Source organism: Lonchura striata, chromosome 7 (genome assembly GCF_050655825.1).
Source record: "Lonchura striata isolate lonStrDom1 chromosome 7, ASM5065582v1, whole genome shotgun sequence".
NCBI lineage: Eukaryota > Metazoa > Chordata > Aves > Passeriformes > Estrildidae > Lonchura > Lonchura striata.
Genome location: NC_140709.1, coordinates 12959662 through 12979073, shown reverse-complemented (window position 1 = coordinate 12979073; position 19412 = coordinate 12959662).

The following is a 19412-nucleotide window of genomic DNA, read 5'->3' as shown; positions in this document are numbered from 1 at the left end:
TGGCAATATAATATGGCTCTGTCTATGAAAATATGCAGATTAAAAAGTCACTGCTATTTCTATATAAGTGCTTATTGGTAGGGATAAATATTTTTATTTCAGGCCTCTCTGATTTCTGATTTCAGGAGCAGTGTTAGCTCTCACTGACTCTGAAAGAAAAGACCTTATAGTCACACATTCTCTCTAATGAAAGATCACAGAAGATGTGGGAGTTCTTGTGACCTCTGCTGGAAATTCATCTTCGCTGCTGCTCCCTCCTCTGTTCTCACCTCCCTGTTTGCATCTCCTGGGCTCCTTGAGCAGATACAAGAAATGAAGGGAAAGAAGGACATATTCTCTTACTGTTACCTTAGAGTGTTGATAATTACCACCAGCTCAAAGGCCAAAAGCTCTTGTAAGCACAGAGAAATGAAAGCAGGAGTTCAGTGGAGGGAGTAGGTGCAGATGCCGGAGCAGTGAAACAGCAGCTCTGGGCCAACCTAAAGCATCAGAAAGTCTGTGGGTACTGCAGCACTGACCTTAACAGCTCATGTCAGGGGAATCCTTCCTTAGAAGGGAAACTGAATATGCCTATAAAATTGTTTCAATGCATAACCCTTTCTGATTCATGTCCTAGAAGTGCTGCTGGATTTGAGGCACAAAGTTCCTTCGTGCTCAGAAATCAAGGGCTGACTGATTGATATTGCTTGGAGGAGTTTTTACTCCAGCTAGAACTAAATGAGAAAATGGTTTGCCCACAAACCCTCCATGTAGGAACTAACCTAAGCAAATCAATGTCTACTGAGAGTAGCATAGATTTCTTGCTCTCATTGTGGACAACTTAATGTTTTAGCAGTTTCCAGTAGTCTGAAAAGCCTTTTCCCACTGTGTGGCTACAGGCTGCCTTGGGAGGATCCGTCTGCTGCAGTGCTGTATTTTGTGGCATGCCTCAAGCTCAGAGATCCCATTTGAATGAGCTTATGCTGTGGTTGAAAGTCAAGCTTTGTGTGGCAGCTTTTGATTGAGAAATATTTCACCTAATTCATCTGTGTTAAGGATGGCAAAAAATCAAACCCTCCCACGCACCCTTTATAAATCACCCCGGCTAACACACCAGTAAATGTGTTATCAAAAATGCAACACCTATTACTGTGAATTTCAAACAGCCAGCACTGTAAGCTGGATCTGAACCTGTAGGGAAGGTATAAATTGATTAGACTTTTTGAGAAGCTATAAATTACAGAAAAGCAAGATGAACATCTTTAAAGAGTTGACAACAAAGAAAAGAAAGATGATTGAACACAAAAATGCTGGTCTAAACCACAAATAGCTTGTTCCTAAGAGAACAAGGGTAGTGAAAACTTTTCTGGCTTTGAATAAGGGAGGAAGGGTGAGACAAAGACCTTGGTGGATTAGAAATATAGGCAAAGAAGGAAGATTAAAACCCTTGACAATATAAAGCCCTTAACTAGAAAAATAATGAGGCAAAATGAGTCATTATCATTAGAGAATATTTAGCTGGGAAAGAATGACAATTAATACCATGCCAGCTTTATTAAGATGCTCTCTGCAGCACCTCATCATCCCCATCTTCTGTAAAAACTGAAATGTAAATTTAATTTAAAGTCTTTAAATGGAGAGTTGAAAAAAGTCATGTGGCAATGAGATCCATGGGTAGGTTTTCAATAGGGTCCATTTTAATGTCCAGATTTGTCACCTATTATTATATCTGCAAGCCTACAGAACCAATTAATAATCACATACTATGCAATAAAAATGTAAGAGAATTTTCTCAGTGTGAAAAGGCTCAAGATGGAGTGACAAAGAGAGAGAGAATAGAGGTGTTTCCCCTAAGTAGCCTGATGAGCCACCTCAGATGGAAGCCCCAGTTCTCAGAGGTTCAGAGTTCCCAAGAGCTCTTGAGAATTGACAGAAAAGAGGAGTTACACAGAGGAGGAGCCCTAGGATACATTAGAGCACTGTTAGATAAACTTTGATTGTATAAGCTGGACTTGAGGACAGTTTTGTATACGCCCCTGTCCAGCAAACCTTAGTTTGCCTGGTACCCCACTTTGAGGACAAAGGTATTCTGGTATTATTTTTCTTCCATTCTATTCTTTTATAAAGAGATAACTTCCAGTCATTTACCATTTGGCCCTCTTCCCTTATTTCATTAGTGGGAGTAATTGAACACTGAGCTAGCCTTCAGGGAACATCTAAATAAACAGTTGCAGGGAGATGTGTTGATCTGATTTATGCTCTGAGCAGTATTGTCTGTGTACAACAAGCCACATTTGTAATAAGCCTCAGCCAGTACTATCAGATGAACTTTCTATGGCCTCACCCTGAAGAGGTTTTTTGGTATAGAATACAGTCAAGAAAACAACATCAAATTGGAAAAAAACATTTACATGTATGTATTCTTCAACTTTCATACTCATATCATCTCTGTATTAATATTCCACATAAAGTCAAGTTAAAGGTTTTCAAGTGTACTGCAGGAGTAGAACAATTGATTTTTTTCTTTTAACTCCATGTTAACTGAAAAAAATCACCGGAATATTCTTCATCTGTCTAAAGTATGCATCTCTCTTTCTTCTTGTGAACAATGCATTTAACAAATGAAAGTCAGGAATGTCTTTGATGACTTGAACCTGTAGTCCAGAATGAAGAAAATGAAATCTTCAAAAAGAGATGAATGTCATCCTGCAGTAAGCTGACATGTAATGTCTCTTCTATAAATTTCTTTATTCCGTAGCCTTTGTACTTGTTCTTAAGAAGGGGTAGTTTGTAGTCCTTCTAGAACAGATGTCTTCCTTAACTATAATTTTAATAAAATTAGGTAATATAAGATAGTTATCTTTTAAAAAGTATGCTTCTTTTTAGCCTTCCCTTTCATTCTTTGAGACTCTTTATTTATACACATTTTTGTTCTTCATTGCATCTTTTAAATTGAATGCGCATTCTTATTCCCAGAAGGCAAAGTTAATTAACCAAAAAATGAAAACAAACCACCTTTGTTTCTGCTTGCTTTTTACATTAGAGGGCAGAGTTCCACCTCATCTCTCTGTTCATCTTTTATTTATTCAAAGATGTCTGATAAAATTAATTGGGAATTTATTAAAAAGGCTATGCTAACATCTTGGGGGAAGACAGACCTTTATTTAATATGCAAACATGCAGATACAATGTGTCTGAATCAATGTAGCCGTTACTTTGAGGTATCATTTCAGGAAAATTAACTCTGTGGGCCCCTTCAAATTTAATTTTGTGCTATGACAAACATGATCCAGCAATTGAAAGAAGGCAAGAATTTCTAAGAATCATGATAAAAATTTGCACTTTTTAATGTTGTCTTCTATATTTACTAAACTTTTGAACTAATTTTTTTTTTGTAAAATTGGCACTGAAACAAAAGTTTCTGATCACTTTCCATTATAATTTTGACATTTTTTAAAGTGTTTGGGATTGTATTACAAGCAAATTAGTGTGAGGGGGCAGTAAATACAGTCTTATGCTAAGAAAGGAAGATAAAGGATGAAATCAGCATTTTTACTGTAGTCTAAACTACATAATTAAAGGTCATTATCACTTATTGTTTCTTTAACAATATGTGTATATTATCTTGGATTTTGAGGGATCTACTAGTCCATGCTTTTATGTTGGTTGTTTATTTTTCTTCGGGGTGCCACATTAAACTTGAGATAAATAAACAAGACTGAGAATTTGCAGGATACACCCAGAAGTGGAAAATTAGTAATTCTGTGTCAGAAAATAGTCTTGGTAATTAACTAGTGTTCATGATGATCCTATATGTGTGGCTCAGTATTAAACACATCTGAAATAACTCTCTCAAATTGATTTTAATTCCATTCTACATGTTTAAAGTTTCAAATAAAAATTTAATGCTTTAATTTATGTATTTTCCCCCAGGTTCTCCATTTCATAAAGATTTGTTCTTAACCACACTCCTCTGTCAGGAGCACAAGTCTTTTCCATCCCATGACCCTGTCCTGTCTCTGGAGCCAGGCAATATTGATAAAATGCCTGCTAGAGCTCCTTAAAGCTCAGTCATTAAAGTATGAATCCCTTAAGACAGGCTGAATCAGATATTGCATATCTGATCTGAATTCCAGCTTTCCCGAGGCATCTCCAGCCTGGAAGGGCTTTATCTTAAGCCTGGACAGAAGAATAAGTAGCAGACTAGACAAAATTGATTTGAAAGGTGTCTCCAGAAGACTTCTTCACCATACCACTTCTTGAAGCAAGAAAAACTACATCTAAATTGTTCCTGACAGAAGTTCATCTACCTCTTGAAAAGGACACAGAGCTGAGGTCTTGGCACATTCCTCTGGCAATCTAAACTTCCATTTCCTTCTCATAAAAAAGGTCCTCCTGCAAGCTGGCCTGAATGCCTCCTGCTCCAGCTGTGTTTGGGTTGAGTGCAGGTTCAACCCCAGGACACAAGTGAGTGCCATGCAGCCAGTCTCTCACTGCGTGCTCCTGCGGGTGGAGTGGGCAGGAGAGTTGAGGGAAAAAAATTGTCAAGCTCCTGGGTCAAGATGAAAGCAGTTCAATAATTGAAATAAAGTGTAATAGCAATATATGGAAAAAGGAGAAATGGAAAGAGATGAAGAGATAATATAAAAGGGAAAAAAGAGAAAGAAAGAAAAAAGAAAAAGAGAGGAATAAAATCCAAGACAAGTGATACACAATACAACTGCTCACCCCCTGCTGACTGATGCCCAACATGACTCTGAGCAGGGATTGTTCCCTCACAGCCAATCCTCCCATCTTATAGACTGAGAATGATCTTCTGTGGCATTGAATCACCCCCTTCCAGCTTCTTTTGCACCTGCACCTTGGAAGAGCATGGGAAACTGAAAAATCCTTGACTTTGTGTAAGCACTGCTTAGCAACAGCTAAAACATCAGTGTGTTATCAACATTATTCTCATACAAAATCCAACACACACCACTGTAGCAGCTGCTAGGAAGAAAATTAATTCTATCCCAACTGAAACCAGGACATAATAAATTGGTGTCACCTCATACTGATCCCCCTTCCTAATATTAATTCCAGTTGCTTTTTTCAGTGCTTGAGGAGCAAGACAGCAGCATGTCTTGGGTAAGTGCATTTAGCAGGAGTCCATCTCTCTGTATGTAGCATGCACCTACAGTGGAAAATTTATTGAGATAAGGCAGGAACCAGGCTGATAAAAAAAAAATTATCTGCTCTTGCATACACTGACTTTGAAGCACTCTCCCAGAATGTGCAGTTGTGTGCTCCAAGGTAGCCATTAGTGTCGGGTAACACAAGGCGTGGGAAGTCGATGGATCAGCTGGGGGCAGCTTAACTAAAAAATAAGCATTGTCCTTTGTTATTTGTGATGTGGTAGCTCTGAAAGACCCCTCCAGAATGTTTTTCACAGAGAAAGGCTTTATAAATAGTAGCTAATCATGCATCACAGGCTGGAAGGGTTTTTTTTTTTCCTTCCCTCTAGAAAAGACCTGAACATAAGATTTTCTTTCATTTTCTCAGGCAGGCAGCCCAAAGGAGAGACATGGACAGAGTACAAGTCAAGTGTCTACTCATCTTGCACCCATCCTTTCTTCTTGAATCAAAGGAGAGACATCTTTTTTTCCAGTGTAGAATAGATAAGTACCAGGGTGATTGCAAAAAGAGTTGTATTGATTTGGTCTCCACACAGTGTGAGAAATGGAAAAGAACTAGTAATTACCTGCCTCATAATTCTGAACATGATGAACCAGGAAAAATGCTCCAAGAAATTGCTTCCCATTAAGTAATTAATCTTTTAATTTTCTTTTTCTATCACATGGCTTCTTTAAGTCTCTTTAATTTTCATCTAATACCACAGAACTAGTCAGTACTGCACTCCTCAATGCATATATCAGTTTCTAAGTCCTTCCTTATCTGTTCATATATTCTGTTCCTGTAAAGTGGAGTTGCTCATTAGGTTAAAGATCTTTATATGAGTAGAAAAATACACTGTGATTCTAAATCAGAGCAAATAAATTCAGTTGAAGGGCCTATTCTTCAGTCCATCCATCCCAGTTCAGCTACTATCCTTAATGGTGTCAAATGCTAACTTCCCTGAGTAATATCAAACCCAGTTCACATGTAAAGAATCCCTCACTTGTCCTTTCATCTTAGTTTCATCCATGTAGGATTGAAGTTTGTGAGTTGTACAGAGTTCATGGTTCTTTTTAATGCAAAAGATGAATGAAACCATGGCATTTTCACACTGTTTCAGAAGACACAAGGCTGACCCATTTTATTTTTTTCAGTATCTTCACACAGACAATATACATCAGAAACTGAGTTTATGGGTCTGGATGACAGCTGAACAGGTCAGGTAGATTTGCAATAGGATGATGGCCAAAGACACTGGCTGGCAGGTCAAGTCCTGGGTTCCCAGCAATCTCTCTGCTTGACCCAAGGCAATACAGTGGATCTGTCTGCAATTCTTCTGCATTAAAACATGAGTTGTATTTCCTTTGTCTCTGTTGCTATTTTAAGTGAAAAGGTCTTTGAGGCAAACAATTTGAATTTCATTTGTGCAGGTCCTTGTTCAGTTTAGGAGTATGAACAAGACTCAACCTCTTTTCCGCTTCTTACTGAAATTCTTTATACAACTTACAGAACTGATAAATGTCTCCATTATTTTTATTAGAGACTTGGCAAATAGCCATATTATGGCATCATCATATTTGCAGTATAACTGCAGAAGAACTCAGTGGAAGAGTGTACTCTCCACATTAATGATACCATGAATCTGATTTTTAAGTACTTATATTCTAATGCTGCAACTTCAAACCAAGATTGGATGTGAAAAGGTGAGAAGGCTTACAGAATTGTATACTCTCTAAAAGCTTATGAAAATACAGCAAGAAGCATCAGGGCAGGAAATATGGGATGGAAATCAGAATAAGCAAAGAACTATCTTCACTAAATGACCTCATTTAAAAAGGTAGTTAGATGTTTGCTAAACTCCTGCTGTGATGACATTAAAAAAAAAAAAGATCCTTTAAAAATTGAAGATATTAAAAGATTCCAAGAAAATAATATATTCTTCTGTAAATGCAACACTTCATGCTATTAATTTCAGTGACTGTTTCATATTTGCCTATCTTTCACCTTGATAATGTAATTATAGTGGTACAAGATATTCCACATAGATGCCAAGATGCAATTTAACTGTCTCCATGTTTCCCAGTCAGATTGTACCTTGCATTTGACCCAGGTGCTGTATGGTTATTAATAGATATGCAATGGGAAGTCTCACTGATGCTTTTGGTAGGATCACATTGTCATTTACCTGACAGTAAAGGAGAGGCAAATAAACATGACTTCATTGCTGGTGCAATCTAAAGAGACTGCAAAAATTAAAACTGAGTGCAGATTATCAGTGCAAAGGCTTTTGGACAAGGTCCATTTCTACCACTGACACCTTTATCCCTTTATGCTTTTCTTGGCTGCAGGTGTCTGTTCGTGCAGGTTTCCTAACAGGATGCAGTAAATTGGCACATTGTCAGAGATCAGCAGTAATGGAGCAAGATCATCAGGGTGCAATCCCCCTATAGCCAGAGCAGTTGGATTCAGTTTTGTGTTTCTATACACTGATCACCCTGTTCTTCCAAAATTAATAGGTTCTATAATAAAGAAACAGAACACCATTGCACCCTACTCTAATAATGATAATTTTTAAAATAACAAATAAAACAAGTACAACAAAGCAGGACATTCAGATGTAAACTAAAGTCAGTGGAGATAATCCAGAATTCAGATGGAATTTCAGTAGTGGCACTTTTGTCTATATATTCCTATAAACCAAATTCTGACACTAAGAATTTTATCCTACCCCGTGAAAAAGTGCAAGTTTTGTTCAAGTAGTTTCACTGAGCAAGAGCAATTTATATGAGTTTAGCGTTTGCAGAATGTAATGTTGAGCCTATGGTTCATCTTTTTGGACAGAAATTTCTGGAAGACATTTTCTAATGAAAAATGTTGATTCACTGAAAATTAACTTCTTCCTATTAGCTTCCTGCAAGGAAAAATTTCTCACATTCTGAGAAGAGGAGCAGCCTATTCTAAACCTATTTTAAAACACACAGTGCTTTAGAGATTTAAAGCAGGGACATGATAGCCAGTCACATAATGCTGTTCTTTTAAGCCTGTTTCTGTTTCATTCTGCCAGCAATAATAACGTATTATTCATTTATATTCAAACAATTGCAATTATTTCTACTTTGGTCCCAGACAACCTATTTGACATGTGTGTATATATTCATATGACAACCTATTTTCACTTCAGCCCACTCTGACTGATTTCCTTACGTTGTTTTTCACACTTCTCTCACACAACTACACATAATGGGAATGACCAGATGTACCATTACTACACTGTATTCTGTGCTGCTCTTGTAGACTCCATACTATCTAGCCTTCATTTTCACCAAACTGTGCTTATTGAGGACACAAGAAAAAATAAAACCAAAAATTTGCTTTTAGGGCAATCTTAAGTTTTAGACTAGCCCCTACTTTCGATTTGAGGTTGGATATTCAGATCGAAAACTTTAACTGTGATCTTGCGTCAGCCATTTTCATGAGCATTTACTAACATCACCATAATAAAATAGTCAAATATTTGGATTTTCAAAGGACAATGATGCAGTCAGTCCCTTCACATGTATAGAACCTTTTTAGTACCTAAGCCTCATCTGTTCTGGTTTATACTGAAGCTTTTTCTATAATTACATTCCAGACAATAACACAACACTTTTCTTCTTCCCTGCTGAACTCTTGATCTACCATCTTTATTATGTTTCCTTTTAGAAATAATTTTATGGTCAAATACCCAGCTGAAATTTAAATAAAATGAAATCATGACTTCTTTTCACCATTAGCCCAAGATAACATAATAGCATTATGACAGGTGAAGGTTAACATTTCTATTGGCAACTTTCATTTAAACCATCTCTGAGCAGGATGGCATGCATAATTGCTTTGCACCAATAGAGGAAATAACTCCCATTAATCCTGTAGTGAAGGTCATAGAAACATTGCACAGGCTCAGAACAATCACAGAATGAAGACACAAGAGAACAACAGGGTCATTTAATTCACACACCCCTAGCTACAATCACAGTCTCAGACAACTATTTACCTAGCCATTAGAACATTTTTTTCAGTTAGAATCTTCCAGCAAATAAGAAAAGGAAAACTCATTAAAAAAATAAAGTAAGTATTTGTTAAGAGTTAGAAATTACTTAAAATAATATTTTTAAATAGCACAAACTACCACAAATGAGTTGGATCTGGTCTATTATAAAATAAAAGCCCCCCATTTTCAGCAAAACAGCAAAAATAATCCTGATGCAGAGAGAATCAGACCTTCTATTTTTAATTATTTTTCATTTTTGCTATTATTAACATGCTCTTGTTCCATTCAGGAATACCAAGAGGCAATCTATTCTTGTGATAATTCTGGCCCAGTTTTTCAAGCCCAAGAGAATCTGTTAGTTTGGAATTCAGTGATTAGATGAGCCAAATCAGAGCTCCATCATTACTTTTAACTTTCCCATTACAGGTAAAAAACATGAATCTGCACTACGGACTTTCACAGTAATTATTGCCAGGGGATATCCTTCCATTTTAGGGATTTTAAATTGATACCCCACTCCTAAACCAAAAGATTTCCATAGAAAACTCCAGAAGTTCTCCAGAGAGAAGGAATACATAGAAGGCAGACACCATTACAGAAGGATTAAGGGACACTCCACTATGCTTCAAGCATTCCTTTAGATCAGAGAATTAATCAGAGATGACCCAGCTTCATCCACATCAGGGAATGCAAACTGAGGTGGCACACCATGTTATTTGAGCAATAGCAGCAATCATGGGAAGCATCTTCTACTTCTGGACACATGTGAAAACCATGGACTGTGTTTCAAAACTGCCTCATGATGTGCTGCTGAGGGAACGACCATCTCCTGTTGTATAAGCACATTGTTTTCCAGAGGATTAACTTTGTACTTGATGATGAACTGGCTGTTGTCTGCTCACCATCTCCTTCACTCTATTTCCCTGTTCCCTTGCACACACCTTTCACCCTCCCATTTTCTCAGTCAATTCCTCATTTTCTCTGAGTCTAATCCTGACTCAGCCACATTCCATGCTAGAAAAATTTCCCCCTTCTGTGCCATTTTTCAGCCATTGTTCCCTTCATTTTATTTCTGCTATTTACCCATATCTATCATTTACTTGGACTAAAAGATACCACTATAAAAGGCTATTTCTGTCTCTCTCCAGCTAAATCATGCTCTCCTTACTCTTGCTATTATCACTGGCTGAAGGTTGCTCTTACACAAGACTGTGAAACTCTCCACAATCTCATTGCTTATAAACCCCTTACATGGATAGTTTGTTTTGTACATGCTTTGTAGCTGCACAATCAAACTGGGCATGCAAATATGCAACAGATAGAGGAGTTATCACATGTCATTTGATCAACAGGACATAGTGATGTCCATGTTTTTGATCTGTCCTATTGAAAAGCAAAATTTAATTTGCTCTTGGTTTCCAATTCTGGTGGACCAAGAATGCACAACTCTCAGTTACTGTGGCTTCATTGACAGGTTGTAGCCTAGGAAGCCATTGCAGCCCCTGCCATTTTTCCCAGATAGCAACTCCTTTAAATATCTTCCCATGAGCTGCTTGCCATTTCTCTCAGTGTCTTACCCACTGTAGTTTTTATTTCATTAATGCAATGCAGGAAGCAGGTAAGTATGGAAAAATCACAACATTCAATGAGTATTCTGAGCCACTGTGAAGGTCAATGCTGCATAAATAGATGCTCCATAACTTTGGGGCCATGAAAATTGTAAATGTTATATAAACAATTAGGACTGATTTAATTACATTCAGACACTCTTTTGTTTGGTTGTTTTAAGTTATTAAGAAATCTCTCAAAGCAAATATACAGAACTCAGAAAATCTCAGCAGAGATGAAATTTCTGAGTGACTTCCAATGTGTGATGCCACTTTTACTAGAACTTGAGAGACTTCCTTCTAAATGAAACAGTTGCTCTTTTTCTCCCAACAATTTAAAGAGTGAAACTAAAGCATTTTTGCCTGCACATATTAGTCCAAAAGTATGTAAAAAGTGAAAAGAACAATCATAAAACTACAGCTGTAAATACAGGGTGACATTTCTTTACAAGAGTGCCATAGGGTACAGAATAAAAAGGAATAAAATTACAATTGCACCAACAGGTAACCTACCTACCTACCTACCTCTGGACAGGAATTCCTGTCAGCATGGCACACAGCCAAAATAGCCTGTTTCCCAAAAGCAGATTCATTGAATTGGACTGCAGATAAAGATCATTTTACTCTGACAAATAACTAAATTGTTGCCAAGTCTTGCTGTTTATTCTTGGTCTTGTGAAGACATCAGCATCTCTAAAGTCATTCAGTGATCCAGAAAATAGATCCTGACACTAACTTGCCAAATAAATTTAACTTTCACAGAATCACAGAATAATGGAAGAGATAAGGCTGGAAGGGACCATGGTGGGTCATCTGGTCCAACCTCCCTGCTCAAGTAGGCTCATCTCAAAACACATGGCACAGGATTGTGTCCAGAAAGTTATGGAATATCTGCAGTCAGGGACACTTCACAAACTCTCTTGGGCAATCTGTCCCAGTGCTCGATCACCTGCACAGTAAAGAAGTTCTTTCTCATTTTCAGGTGGCAGTTCCTGTGTATCAGTTTCTGCCCATTGCCTCTTGTGCTGTTGCCCAGCAGCACTTAGAAGAGGCTGGTCCATCCTCTGACACCTTCCCTTTAGGTACTCATAGTCATTGATGAGGTTCCCTCTCAATCATCTCTTCTCAAGGCTGAACAGGCCCAACTCTCTCAGCCTGTCCTTCTAAGTGAGGTGCTCTGGTGGCTTAGTCATCTCTGTGGCCTCTTCCGGACCCACTCCAGGAGTTTTGTACTGAGGAGTCCAGAACAGGCCACAGCATTCCAGATGTGGCCTCACCAGGGCTGAGCAGGAGGCCAGGATCGCTTCCCTCAAACTGGCAATGTTCCTCCTGAAGCACCTCAGGACATAAATGCCAGGACACGCTGCTGGCTCACGTGCTGGTCATCCATCAGGACCCCCGGGTCCTTCTTCACAGAGCTGCTTTTCAGCAGCTCAGCTCCCAGCCTTTACTGCTGCAGAGGGTTATTTTTCAACCTTTCAGACACATCAGTCTTTGATCTGATCCATCATGTGCCACAAAATCATTGTGTCAGCACAGACAGAGCAGCAGAAAAACAAGCCTTTGACTGGAGAGGAAGAGTCCTTCCTTTCACTACAAACTGAAATTTATGTAATTTTCAAGGGACATAGTCATAGTCCAGGACAACCAGTTTTCACTGCCTCTACATGCTACCCATTCCTCAACCACAGCTATGACTTTCATTCCAGTTCTGTTAGTGACAGAGTACCATTTGTCTTCTTTGAACTGAATTTATCTCCCTTTTGACTAGTTTGCTGTTGGTACTGTTGGTCTCTGCAACAAAACCAGCTGCTCCATTTCCTTGGAAGAGATTTCTGTCAATGAGAATACATCGTTTCAATGTCCATCTAGGGTTTTCTATTCAAAAGGTTCAGGGTTATTATTTCTGTGAACCACCATCAGTGAAAGCTACAGCAGAGACATGTCACAGCAATGCACTCCTCAAACCCCATGTCCTGTCAGCTGAACATCACAGATAATTACAGGACAGAAATTCCATTCAAGACCACCCACTGATTGAAAAATTACGTAGGTGTTGACATTCAGTCTTGGACTTCTATTTGGTTACTCCCATAGCTGATCTTCCAGAATTTCCCTTTGGTGCTATATCTGCTTGCTTTATAGTAGGAATGTTGTGATGTACTTCATGAATTGCTGAAATAAGTACATTAATATACACCTGAGTAAAAGGGTCTCACTATGGTATTTAATGAATGGCTTGTGATTCATATGGGACAAAATCAGAAATTTAAGTCATGAAAGGTTGAAGTGCCATAAGAAAAAACCAAATAATCTCTGACGTACAAGGATACAAATTATGTCTGGAGAGTTTTCAGAAAGAACTGAGGAAAGCAGCAGTTGAAGAGAACTCTATTAATTTCTTTTGCTTTCAATATTAGGGAAATCAGACAAAAAAGCAGGCCAGGCTGACATGTGGTGTATGGGATTCAGCTGAGCATCTGGCCATTCATACTAAAACATTTGTCACAAATGTCCCTGCTCAAACTGCACCAATGTGAGCTAACAAATCTGAATCACGTCTCACTCACCACAGTTCATTATATATATTTTGGGTTTTCTTAAATATGGTCAGTACAACACAGAGGAAAAACTTGTCTCAGATATAGTGATGTTCTGGGATATATTTTTTTTCCTATATCTTGATACATTAGTGTGAATATAAAATTCCAGCACATAACTCGCACTGTAAAAGATGACTGAAAACAACCTCCAAATAGAAACGGACTGGTGCCACCTCCTCAGACTTCCTATCATTTTACTTTTTTATAAAGGATGCTTCAATCTCAAGTAGATTGTACTTCGGGTGTGCCACCCTGAGTTTGCCATAATTATGTCTCCTTTAGGGAGAAAATCAAAATCACAAACAATGATCTGAAAATTTCAAAAACATTGCTTTCGGGATTTTATACAATCACAACTGGATTCTGTATCAACAGGTCAGAATGCTCATATATAAGTATCTGATCAATATCCTTTAGCTGGAATATCAAGGAAGATGTTAATATTCCTGTCTTTTAATTACAGGCATGGAGTTAGTTCTAAAGGAGAACAGTGAGGAGTTTAAAATGGTACAAAAGACATTTTCTCCAGGGAGTGATTTTGGGGCTTTTTTTACTGTAGATAAGAGACAACAGAGGAAGCTATTATACCTTATCCTTAAATATGTAAGTTGTTATAGAGAAGAGAATAAGGCAAGTCTACTGAATATTTTTTAATTGCAGGTATTTTTCTATAACATCCCCTGTGTTTAACATGGTCCTATCTGTTCTGTCATTTAACACGTAGCAGAGTGATGACCAGTCCTTCATTTGTTTTCAGGACAGTGCCATTGGCATGGAGCTCTTCATTGCAGATAGTGATACTGTTGGGTTTTAATGAAGTTGGGTTTCACTATATAATTTATGTTCATTTTATTAAAGCTGTGTAGAGCAAAACATCCATATTTATGCTGTATTTAACTTTCTATTAATAATAAATTTGTGTGAAATACTTTTGTTATCAATATTGATCACTAATCCAATTGAAAGCCAAGATGTCAAGGTTTCCTTTAGCATCCTCAGTTGTATTTAATAGCTCTGTTGATGAGCGAGAGACTAATGAAGGCTAACAGATGGTCTATTTAATATTGCTGTAGGGTTTGAAGCACTTGCCAAAACAGATACACAAAAGGATTTGACAACCCTGTAGCTGAAAACCTTTAATTACATCTACTTCACTCCTAGGGGTTTCTGTGAGGCCAACACAACAACACAGCTTTAGGATGGGTCAGCATGGTGAGCAAAAGCTTTGCAGAGCCAGACAGTGAGTCCTGGTAAAACTGTTTGCTGAACATTAATAAACTGGGCTTGGTGCAGGAAGCTTAGAAAGACAAGCCTGGACAGAGAGAGGGAAATAAGGGATGGTGCTTTCTCTGCCTCTGAGAACAGTTTGCCCTTTTCCTAAAATACCACCTCTTGAAGACTGTCATCACCTGCTGAGCAGGTAGCTAGGGAGAAAGCCTACAGCCAAAGTGGGCCTTTAATTATACCTGAGTTATAGCTGGGACTTTACCTTAAAATCATGTGAACTTCAGTTCCATTTACTACTATTAGGAACAGTAGTCTGCAAGTAAAGGAGCTAAGATTTGCTGAGGTTGCAGAACGCTATCTTTGCAGGAGTGAAAAAATTTATTCAGAACAAAACAATACCTACAGAATTCTAAAGTTTCTAAAAACTTTTCTGATTTTTTGTTCCAAGTTTGAGTTGAAAGAAGGAGCTTTCAGTGACTTTCAGTGATTTTCCCCTGGCTTTACCTGCAGCAATTGCCCCCTGGTTTTCAGGCACAAATTCACACCACTTCCAAAATTAAAAGGCATAATTAGCAGCTGCGTTTTGATTTGCCTGAATTGATTTCTTGGCAATTGCTTAGAAATTGAATCCATTATTTTAGAAAGAATAGGTATTTTCACTGCCCTTACTGTCTCTGGCAGATCTGTCTGTAACTAAAGGTATTGATTCTTTCTGAGTGCCAGGAGGAGCTAGTGAAGTTGTTCATATATAATTCCAGATATCTGATCAGTACTTGTTTTACACAGTATTTTCTAGACAAAAGATTATGTAGATACATGCACAGACAGCTATGTAGACAGGTTTTGAGACTTTCTGACAATGGAAGCAATGTTTGCCCTCATTACCATGCCCCTTGCTACACCAAACAACAGACATGATCCCTGCATTCAAGAACAAATAATTTCATGGAGAAAATGGTGGGGGTGAAGGAGGAAGATGACAAAACAGAAAAATAAACAGGAAGTGAGATTTCCTAAACTAGCCTACAAAGCAATTTGGACCAACAGAGTAATAACAATTTTTGCCAGTCCCTACAGAACTGACACTCACAGATTTCTTGCTCCAGTGTGATGAGAAAATCTTTGCATCTTTAAAAATTCAGAACCTATATGAAGAATTGAAAGGTAGGTATGGAAAAATGCACAGGGGAGAACCCCTTTTTTCAACACAACTGGCTGAGTCAGTCTCTTTTCCACATTACCCTGTCTGCTGGCAGATTGTGAATTATTTCATGCAAAAGCAGTTGTTTCTCATTATTCCAGACACTGCTGAAGACTACATTTTACTAGCTCATGCAAGAATCTGCCTTTTTGGCTCCATCTAAACCACAGCTATAAGTGACTAGACACCAAACACCAGTCTGGAGGAGAGAGAGTGGCCTGGCCCCAGCTACTCAGGCAAATGAAGCAAGACTAGAGAAACAAGCTGGAATTTAGGGTAATCTTGATCCAGCAACTGGGGAAGGAACTGGAAAGGTTCTGATTGGATTCAATCAGCCTCAAGAGACAAACTACCTGCCCAATGGACAGAGGAGTGCAACTGCAGCACAACATCCCAGAAAGAGACACAGTCAGGATAGTGGTAACACAGGCTGCCAAATTTGAGGGTAATTGGAAGAGAATCACTAATTACAAGGGCTGTGAAATCAGACAACTCTTTCATCCCTGGATGCAGTTAAACCTAATAAGCAATGGCTAGATGGTGGGGATGTTTTGAAGCTAAATATATTTTTTATGTGATATGCATCTTCTTTGATGTATGTATTTTCGGTAAACGTTCATCTGTTTAATTATTATTTACTTTGTACAGAGCTTTGGGATTTACTAAGATGAAAGAGGTTATTGTTTGTTTATTATCTTGTGAGTGACAGTGCCAGGGCTGTCTCTTAAACTAGTCCATCACTTTTAACATAGGATCTCAAGCCATTCCTATATAGACAATATTCTTGCAAAAATCAACTTTGATGAAAATGCATATACACAAAGGATATTCCATAATTAGAGAAGGTACAAAGCATTGAATGTGCCAGTAAAGTCAATTAAGTTCTAATTACTATTGGATTCAGATCAGCCATAGAATGATAAATTGCTCAAGTAAAATTATCTTCTCCACACAGAGGTGCTAAATTCACCCCTGCTGATGTTACATATGTTTTTTCAACTACCCCTCTGATTCTATTCGAGATAAAAAAAGCAGAAACTTTCTCCTGTTTTAGGCAGCAGTGTGAAAAACTCATTAGCTGATATAATCTTTATAGGTAGTTTTCTTTGTGTGGTTACGTGACAATCCCTCACTTTCCTCATTTCTGGGTTGTGCTAATGACTTCACACCCTCTTTTTCTCAGGAGGCAGAAGATCTTTCTGCAATGAGCAGTTGACATATGGTTAGTGTCTGGCCCTTTGCTATCATTCAGGTGATGGAAAGCTTTGGAAAACTCTTGACTTCATCTCAATCTCAGTGTGCTCCATCAGGAATTCTGCAGATGACAGTGATTCAGCTTTTTAAACATTTCCAAGTAGTTCATCACTCACTGCCACTTTTCTCCTTACCTTTCAGTGTTAACAAGTTTCCATATGCTGTTTCCATATGCCATGGGGCTTTTACAAAATCTCAGGCACTAACTTCTCCAAAAGCTCCCATACCTTTGTGGTAGTTTTGTTTAGCAGAATATTCATGCAACCATGACAACAAAATGAAAGGCATCCATTCCATGGGCTTCAATACATTTTGGAATGGCCTCTCATGAAGTTTAATTTCAAAAATTTTAAGAGCAATTTTAGGATGGGATTAGACTAGAGTGATCTCTTGGAATAATTTCTGCTTGAGTTACTCACTTGCCCTTCATCCAGTCTCCCTTCATACTAAAATTATAAAAAAAATATATTTAGAATGAAAAGCTTGAACTGATGCTAGCACAAGTATCATGTTCTTCCTCCTTTCAGGTCTCAGCTGCTCTAATCATGTTCCTGACAGTAACTTACTGTCAACTTACTGAAACTCCTTTAGATCTGTCAGTCTGATGAATGCATGTCTTACAGCCCCAGAACAAAATCCAGATGGTGGCTCCATAGTGCAGATGCACAAGATAAGGTGTTTAAATCTATGTAGAGGGGGATAAAAGTCATGCCCAGCTAGTTTCTCAAAACTTGTACCTCAATCCCTGCTCCTTCAGACTAGTTTCCCTTTGCCACATCTGAATATAGTAAAAGTTCCCTTTCTACATGAAAAGAAATGTTCTTTTCTCTGTTCTCTTGAAGTCTTCCTTTCATTTCCTAAAGGAGACTGAGAAGGTTTTGTAACTGATGATTACAGACGGAGGTACCAAGACTTACACGTTTCTCTTCACCTTTGGCTGAGAGAAAATATCTTCTTTCCTCCTAAGCACTTCTATTTGCAGTTCACAGTGCTCCTGCCCCTCCAGTGTCTGCAATTGCTACTCAGTGGTGTGGTGAGGGCTGTAGCAAGTGTTGTTCAGGAATCCCACACAAATAACATTTATTTCTGCTCACTTTGGATGTCATGGAAACACAAATCTTACAGTACCACACTAAAGTGAGCAATCTAAGCCCAGTCACAGCAGCAGAAGCACCTCATTTATTAGTTATTTAGATCATTATCACCACAGTGCAGTAGAAATGAAAACTCCACGGGATGAGTGATTTAACTTCTGTGCAAGCCCATTAGTCACAAAGGAACACTCTGCTCACATTACACCCCACAGACATCACCAGGACTAATCCCCTACACCTTGTGAGAACACAGAACAGGACCAAACAAGGGGTTTTCTTCACCACTTCACCACATTTGATTCTGCAAGTTGAAGAGATTGAAGATTCTTCACTTGGAAGTACAGGTGCTGGAAGTACCATCCCTGACAGCTCCACCTGGTACCAGATGCAAAAACTGTACTGAAGACAGAAGTTGTATGCTTTCTCCAATGCTCACTGTTTCTTCTCTAATTAGTAAAACTTGAAGTGTAGTGCTTCCAGATAATGGTTTTTTTTTTCATTATGTTACCATTAGAAGCACTAGAAAAAGGGAAATTTTGTGATCAATATCTTAGGGGAAATTATTTAAATGGGACTACTGATGTTTGTAACTCAGTTTATTATGTGAGGGTTTTTACTAGGGCTACTAATTCTTCTGCCAGGAGGCATTTCCAGAGATTCTTAAGTGTTTGGCCCTCATACCTTGCTTTCAGTCACATTTAAATAATTAAGTACATAAATTATGCAAACTAAAACTCTTCCTCTGTGTCATCACAGGCAGTTAAAGGAAATGTCAGAGATTATTTTGCCATAATAACATTAGTGTAACTGCTTCCTTCTGTATGTTTTTACTACTTACACTATTCTGAGTCCAGTTCTAAACAAAATGTGACCAAATAATGGCAGAACATACAGATTGACCAAAATCATTTATAGCTGAAGCATGAAATACTTTCAGCTTTCAGATTCTTGAAAGGTTGAGGGGAGGGATGAAAAGCTTATGGCAATTCTTTTTAGGGAGGAGATGGTTTCATGAAAAAGCAGGAAAACAATTATATCTGAGACCAGGAAAAATGTCATTTGAAACCCAAAAAATGGCTAAAGCAAGAGCTCCAAGTTGTCAACAGTTTACAGAGCACTTCCCACAGTCACAGTCAAATTAATTCTTAACTCAAATACTTATTATAAAGTATTTAAGTTACTTATAAATTAAAACTGTTCATTAAATGCTAGCTGCACTTTTTGTTTTAAGAGTATTTATAGCATTTAACAAGCACTGTAGGC